The 8,787-nt window shown below is 34.1% G+C and overlaps 1 pseudogene; it reads right to left on the bottom strand.

Annotated features, from left to right (window-relative positions):
• The window catches only part of LOC102885655, a 41,715-nt pseudogene extending 32,928 nt beyond the window's left edge, over positions 1 to 8,787 (bottom strand).

Raw genomic sequence — 8,787 nt, 5'->3', positions numbered from 1 at the left:
TTGATTTTCAGTTTATCTTCCATAGTTAGATTTCTTTCTGTCACCACATATATGACCCCATTTACCCAGTCTACCTCCCCGCTTCTCCCATCCCCTACCCTCTGGTAACCTCTAGTTTATAGTCCGTGTCCATGAGTCTCTGTTTGTTTGTCCTGTCCATTTGTTGCTTTTAGGTTTATATCACACATATAAGTGATATCATGTGATTTTCAACTTTTTCTGTCTGGCTTATTTCGCTTAGCATAATTATCTCGAGGTCTAGCCATGTTGTCTCAAATACCAGTATTTCATCTCTTCTTATGGCTGAGTAATATTCCATTGTATATATGTACCACAGCTTCTTTATCCAATCATCTACTGTAGGACACTTTGGGTGCTTCCATGTCCTGGCCACCGTGAATAATGCTGCTATCTTTTCGGATATGGGTTTTCAAGTCTTTGGGGTAAATATCCAGTAGAGGGATTGCTGGATAATATGGTAGATCAATTCTTAGTTTTTTGAGGAACCTCCATACTTTTTTCCATAGTGGCTGTACTAATTTGCAATCTCACCAGTAGTGTTTGAGGGTTCCTTTTTCTCCACATCTTCTCCAACATTTGTTATTAATTGTCCTATTGGTTATAGCTATTCTAACAGGTGTGAGATGGTATCATATTGTGGTTTTGATTTGCATTTCCCTAATAGCTTGTGATGTTGAGCATCTTTTCAAATATTTGTTAAAACATATACAAGAATAAACTGAAAATCAATCAACGATTTAAATGTAAGCCCCACAAAATGTAAAACCACATTTAAATATAAAACCACAAAAATCTTAGAAGAAAACAGGCAGAAAACTCTTTGATCAATCTTAGCAATATATTTTTTTTCTGGATTTTAAGTCTCCTTAGGCCCAGGCAATGAAAGCAAAAGAGAAATGGAACTTTAACAAACTTAAAAAGCTTTGTATGGTTAAGGAAACCATCAACAAAATGAAAAGAAAACCTACTGAATAGGAGAAGATATTTATAAGTGATATATCTGATAAAGGGTTATTATTCAAAATATTTAAAGAATTCATGCAATTGAACATCTAAAAAACAAACAATTCAGTTTAAAAATAGGCACAGGACCTGAACAGACATTTCTCAAAAGAAGACACACAGATGGCCAACAGACATATGAAAAGATATGCAACATCACTAATTATCAGGGAATTGCAAATCAAAACCACAATGAAATACCAGCTCACAGCAGTCAGAATGGTTATTATCAAAAAGTCAGCAAATAACATGTGTTGACAAGAATGTGGAGAAAAGAGAATCCTTGTGCACTGTTGTTGAGAATCTTCATGTACTGTTGGTGGGATTGTAAATTGTTGCAGCCACTATGAAAAACTATATGGAGAGTCCTCAGAAAACTTAATGTAGATCTATCATATGACCCAGCAATTCCATTTCTGTGCATTTATCCAAAGAAAACAAAAATACTACTTCAAAAAGATACACATACCCCTATGTTCATTGCAGCATTATTAACAACAGCCAAAATATGGAAGTAACCTAGGCATCCCTCAAAAGAGGAATAGATGAAGAAGAAGTGGTATATGTACATATGCAATGGACTATTACTCAGACATAGAACAGAATAAAGCATTGCCATTTGTGACAACATGATGGACTTATAGGGTATTATGTTAACTGAAATATGCCAGACAGAGAAAGACAAATAACATACGATTTCCCTTACATGTGGAATCTAAAAAAAAATTAAACAAATGAAATAAAAAACAAAACAGAAACAGACTCAGAGATACAGGGAACAAACTGATGGTTAACAGAGGGAGAGGATGGGGAGTTAGGTGGAAAAGCTAAAGATGAATTAGAGGTGGAAACTTCCAGTTATAAAAAATAATAGTAATAATAATAAGTCATGGGTATGTATTTCACTGCATAGGGAAAATGGTCAATATTGTTATCATAACTTTGTAGGGTTACATATAGTCACTAAAATTATTGTGGCAATCACATCTTAAGAAATATAAATGTTAAATTATATGTTGAAAACCAACTAAAAATTTTAAAAAATGTTTTAGAAAATCGATTTTTTCTTGTTATCAAAAACCTGCAACACTTGAAAAATGCATGTAATTATTTCTTTTAAAAACATAAAATGGGATGGTCTAAATTCTAATACAAAAGCATTTAGATATGAATATTGTTTAGCTTCAATGTGGACATTTAGACTTATGAGCTTATTATTAGACATGAGGTATTATCATCACTGATTAAATGTCAGTGGTGGATAATGGAAAAAACAGCATATGAGTTACAAAGAAGTCATAAAAAATACTTAATTGTTATGGGAGAAAGTTCATCTATACATGAAGAACTCATGTCAAGCTCATTTATATGATGTGCTATCTAATTACCCTATTTCACTCACATACATTAATTTGGTAGGAGAATGATTCTCTACTATAAAAGTAAAGAACTGCCCTAGGTAGCCCTATGCCAAATTCTCAGCATTTTCCTATTGCAATTAAGGAGTCATACTGACTCCCACACCCAACACAAGAAAGATAGTTGGGATATAGCCATTTAATCTCTACAGGAAGCCCATAAGGTTGGCCACAATAATACTTGCAGTGCTATGACTAAGTGACTCCATTAGAAGTAACAGGGAATCCTAAAACAAAACAAACAAACAACAAAAAAAAAACATAAAAGGAAGGTCCTCCTCCCATATCTAGGAGATGTAATTTCTTAGATTTCTAGTGGAAAAACAAATTCAATAAAAATAAATTCAATTCCAAAAAAAAAAAAAAAAAAACCCTAAAGCAAAGACTTGTCCTGATACTTACGCCACAGTCCCTGAGAAATGGAACGTTTCAGCTGTCAGGTAAAGACGTAACTATATAAGAAGACAAAGAGAGGTTCGATAACCTGGATGGTCTTGGTAAAGCACATGGTAAAAGCAGTGACTGTGCCAGATAGGAGCCCATTAAAAATGCCTCCTATTCCAACCAAAAAATAATTTCCTATCCCAGCCAAAATACCCACTGGTTTGATAGATGGCATTTCACAGAAAGATTTAAACAGCTTATAGAGCACTTGTATACAAAAAAAAAAGTGAATGTATCAATCAGAGAATTTTCAAATTATGACCTATGTGTCCTTCTAATTTGAAGTTTCTCAACTTTGAGGTCCTCCAACTCATTTCTTTCTAACATGAGTTACTAGAAAGCTTCCTTATATCAGCAGATATTTCTACAGATTTATGCTAAACTATGTCTGATTCTATTTGAAAATTATGTGACAGACTGCGAAGATATACTTTATGGTTAAGATATTCTTATCTGATATGACTGGAAAGACTGTGGCCTCCAGAAGGTTTAGCCCAGTTTTTGCTTAATAAATTGGAGGAAGATTAATATAGTATCAAGGAAGCACTGACATTTTTTGAAACATATTAATGACCAGTAAATCATATTTGCTCAATTTATAAACTTACTCCTATGACTAAATTGCTTAATTATGGCTAAACCAAAATTCATTTGTTATTTAAATTCAGGAATGAGCATAAGGGAACCTAAGGCAATACATATAAAGTTCATATCTGGGATACTTATAACAGTAACAGCATCATTAAGGAAGGATTTTCCAAACACCAAAATATGAAGCTTTTCATTCACATGAATTTCTTCAAATAAGAGAGTACAGACACAGGGTTTACTGTAGCAATCAAACTACCAAACCAGAGGTTATGGAGCAATGACACATCTTGAATTTGAAGTATTTCACTTGACATATGCCCTAGAGGGAAAGGCCTATCCCAAACGCATTCCACATGGTTCCAACTACAGCATACAACAAAATGATCCTTATGTTTTCAAAAAACGGCTGACTGGGCATAAAATATTCTGCATCAAGGATGATTGGTGGAAGTAAATATAGAAAAAAAATATATCGCTGTCCATGACTGGTGAAGATTTGTCATTTAAACTGTAAATTAATTCTCCCATAATGAGACCTACAAATATCAAGAGGCAGCTTTCAGGTACAACTGTGGGCATCTTACTATAGAGGTGAAATCTTGCAAAAGAGAAAAAAATAGAGTATTATAATATCTTTATTATTGATCATCTCTATATATCAACCTTCTTGCCAAGCCTCATGATTTCAAGAAAATAGCTTCTCAGTCATTTCACATTTTCCATTTTAATAATGACTTAATAAAGATGCAGAGTCATGAATGAAGGCATTCTTCTTTATAATGAAAAATATTTAGTAATAGAATAAAAACATTCACAGTTAACAAGATTATTCATGTGTCCATTGAATCGTTTTCAAATGTGGGCACATTTTAAAATAGAAACAATGCATTTATCAGCTGGAAATATTCTTTTACTCTTCTCATCATCATAATGATAGACATCAGAAGTTTTAAAAAATATAGAGCTGAGAACAATAATTCAAATGTCTCATTTGAATAAGAAGTGCAAAGGACTATAGTAATCATAACTAATTCTTCGTTGATAAGGAATCATAATTATTTATAAGGAAATCGAGGCTAAAAAATGGTGACTTTTCATGGTTATACATTAAGTATATGACAGAGATGGAATGACAACCCAGCCAGATCTCCTGACTCCCAGCCCAATGTTTCTATAATTATCCCAAATTGTCACTTGGTCTGATTGACAGACCTGGGCTTACATTAATTCAGACCACTAGATTATCAAAATACAATCCCAATTAAAAACTTTTTTTCTCATAGAATAATATGAGTCCTTTATTCCCTGAAGAAAATGCAGCCACTTCTAGCAGCCCACAGGGCAGCAATTCTGTGTTTTATCCTGTATTCTTTTACATTTGCTCTACATTATATGCCACATCATCATGCTCTAACTTACACAAAGTCTACAGATAATGACCCTAATTATCATCAACTCTCTCTGCTATAGAAAGAACCTAAGGTCATTTGAACTACTCCACCTCCTTCCTCTCTACCTCAGTCTTCACTAATAAATACACTGCTAAAATCCTTTTTTAACAGGTCTGTTAATTAATTTGACTATAAGTTTCTCAAAGATTAAAGGCTAGTTTTTACATTTATCCTCTAGGACGCCACTGGAACACAGAAATAGCTCAACAGATATTTATTGAATAAATAAATACATTTTTAGAAAAGAAAGCCAATTGGCTTCAAAGTTAGATTTTGTCAATAACTTCAAAAGTTCTTGCACATATATGTTCTCCTATTTTATTCTCTCATCACAACAGAGCAATGTAAATACTCTTATTCCCATTTTAGAAATGATGAAAATAAGGCACATAGAAGTACTTTACTCATACAACACATACTTATTGATTGCCTATGTTCCAAGCACTGGCTCCTAAATTTTGACAAATATTAAATAGCTCAAAGTAATCTTTCTTTTTCTTTTCAACATGCTCCTCCCCTCTTTATCCTATCCAGAACGATTTCCTTCTTCTAGGCATTGAAATAACATGAAAGCCCCTCATGAGAAAGATGGGGATTTATTCAGCAATGTAACAGACCTGATACAATGTATCACCCATTAAATGTATTCAAAAAGCTTTGCTGAATGATTGCTAATATAAAAGGATTTTTTGTTTGTTTTTCATTTGTTTGTTTTTGAATTTACATTGTCTTACTAAGGTTATGGCAAAAAATTGTCAGCGATAGCTCAATAAAGTCCTGCTTAAACAAATGGAGATGGATGAACTACTGAGACATTCTGTTTGCTCTGTGATCTTGACATTAACATTTAAACTATTTACTGCAATCAACATAGCTAGTACTGCAAAAATAACTTAAAAGAACCTTAACTATCCACAAGTGTTAATTATACTCAAACAAGACAGCATGTATTTCTAATCAAGGAGGCATGAGAATAGCATTCTAATTCTGGTTTATATATTTCACAAAGCATTATCTCTTCCTGGACCTCATATTTCCTATAAATAAAATGAGAGAATTGGGAGTGACATCCCCAGATCTCTCCCCTTGAAACAACAATAAGCTGAACATCTAAAACGCAACAAAAAAACACCCAATCAACACCCTAGCATATCTGAGCATGGGATCTGTGCATAAGAGCTACCACAGGTCAGAACTATAGGAGTCAGGCGGAAGACTGGGGAAAACCAAGAAGCTGACTCTCGCAGATGGAGCTCCCTGCAGGAGAAGGCAGAGGGTTGAAGGTGCAGCAGATTTGCTGAATAGCCTTGCCTGACAGAGCTGTGAGCTCCATGCAGCCCACAACAGTGCCCAGGGTTCAGGGCAGAAAGCAAGAAAGTGGGGATAGTACAGAAGCAGGGATGGCAGATAAATAACAGTTGATTATTACCAGCTGTGGCTGCAAAACGGAAGGCTGAGCTGCAGCCCCCATCCCCCAAACCAGAGGGCCCCTCTCCCCATATCCTCTGAGACCTAACACCTAAAAGCCCCAGGGGAATCTGAGCAACACTACTGAAACTGCTACTAACACTAACAGGGACTGAGACTGAGGGTAACGAGCGTAATTGAATATATATAATGGGAAAAAAAAGGTATTATTAAGACTTTAGGTAAAGTAGGGATCCAAGAGGCTTAAATGCCACCTACTGGAAACCAAAAGAAAAATGCCTTCTTTGCAACAAGCTAAAGAGAGACCTTTATATAATAAATCTTATTTCTGGAAAAAAAAGCAGAATACATTTCCATTAGTGCCCAGGTGGTGAAATAGTCCATTAAACAACATGAACAACCAAAGTGGCAAAGCATCTCAGAAAGAAAGAGAAAAATCTCCATAAAATAAGCTTACAGACATAGGAATATGTGACTTAAATGACAAAGAATTCAGCATATTACTTCTGAAAAACAAAAAAAAAAAACAAAAAAAACAAAAAACAAACAAACAAACAAAAAAACCAAAAGAACAAAAACAAAAAAACTCAATGAGATCCAAGACAATTCATATCAAAAATTTCTGAAATTGAAAAAACAACCAGATGAATAAAATGAGTTCTTTAGCAAGGATATTGAAACCTTCAAAATGAAACAAATAGAACTTCTGGAGATGAAGAACACACTGCAGGAGATGAAAAATGAAATAGTAAGCTTGGGAAATAGAGTCAACTCAATGGAGGAAAGCATCAGTGATATCGAAGACAGAAACCTAGAAATAAACCAGAAAGAAGAAGAGAGAAACTGAAGAATGAAAAATAATGAAAGAGAAATACAAGAACTAGCTGACACCATCAGGAGAGTAAACAAAAATAATGGGCATGTTCGAAGGGGAGGAAAAGCAGCAGGGATTAAAAAGCATTTTCAAACAAATATTTGACGAGAACGTCCCAAATCTAAGGAATGAGCTGGAGCTTGGAATTCAAGAAGTCAACAGAACACCTAATTATCTCAATCCAAAAAAGTATTCTCCAAGACACATTGTATTAAAATTATCAAAAATCAATGACAAAGAAAGAATTTTCAGGGCTTGAACAGGGAGAAGAGATAGTAACCTATAAAGGAAAACCCATTAGATTATTGCTGGACTTCTCATCACAAACTTTACAAGCCAGAAAGTAGTGGATTCAAATATGTAAACTATTTAAAAAAAAGAAAGAAAGAAAGAAAGAAAAAGAAACTACCAGCCAAGAATAATGTATCCAGCTAAGCTCTTCTTTAGATATGACAAAGATAAAGACCTTTCCAGATACACAAACATTGAGGGAATTCTCCATTATGAGGCCTGCACTACAGGAAATACTGAAAGGCCTCAGCTCACCTAAAGCAAAATGATAAAATATATTTTTTTTATATATATATACATAATTAGAAAGAAGACAACTGGCAGACGATAGAAGCAGAGGAGCACAACCCTTACTAAGAATAGGGCATTATAAGATTAAACAATAAGAAGAGATTTGCTATAGCAAGATAGAATGAACATTCAGCATACATAGGAACAAATTAAGACAATAATGACTGAAAGGGGAGGACTCAAAGACCAAATTTGCAAAGGGAAATGGAGACAAGGCATGAACAGAAGTAAAGAGATGACTGTAGATAGATAGATAGATAGATAGATAGATAGATAGATAGATAGATAGATAGATAGATAGATATAGATAACTATTCTATACATATTCATAATGGTAACCACATGCCAAAGACTCAGAGCTGAAGTATATAACATAAAACAAGAAAAGCCAAAAGAAAAACCACAAAATACAAAAAAGAGACAGACAAACACAAGGAAGCAATCGAAATGCTGAGCTACCAGAAAGCAAAATATAAAATGGCTATAAGAAAAACTCATATTTCAAAAATCACCCTAAATGTAAATGGACTGAACTCACCAATGATAAAGCACAGAGTTGCAGATTGGATAAAAGAAACAAAACCTAACCATATTTTGACTTCTGGAGACACATCTCAGTTCCAAAGACAATAGAAACTCAAAGGGAAAGGGTGGAAAATGATATTTCAAGCAAGTGGCATTCAGAGAAAAGTAGGAGTAGTGGTAATAATATCAGACAAAATAGACTTCAAAATAAAAAAGGTAAAGAAAGATACTGAGGGATACTTCCTAATGATAAGGGGAATCATGCACCAAGAAGACATAACACTTATTAATATCTATGCTCACAATCAGGTAGCCTCAAAATATGTAAAGAAATTACTAACAGAACTAAAGGGAGAAACAGACCAAAACACTATTGTAGTAGGGGACCTAAATACCCCACTGTCGGATACGAACAGATCATCCGAACAGAAAATCGATAAGGAAATAACAT

This window comes from Pteropus alecto, unplaced genomic scaffold, assembly GCF_000325575.1.
Source record: "Pteropus alecto unplaced genomic scaffold, ASM32557v1 scaffold403, whole genome shotgun sequence".
NCBI lineage: Eukaryota > Metazoa > Chordata > Mammalia > Chiroptera > Pteropodidae > Pteropus > Pteropus alecto.
The sequence above is the reverse complement of the archived record's forward strand: the minus strand, read 5'-3'. Positions and strand labels throughout refer to the sequence as shown.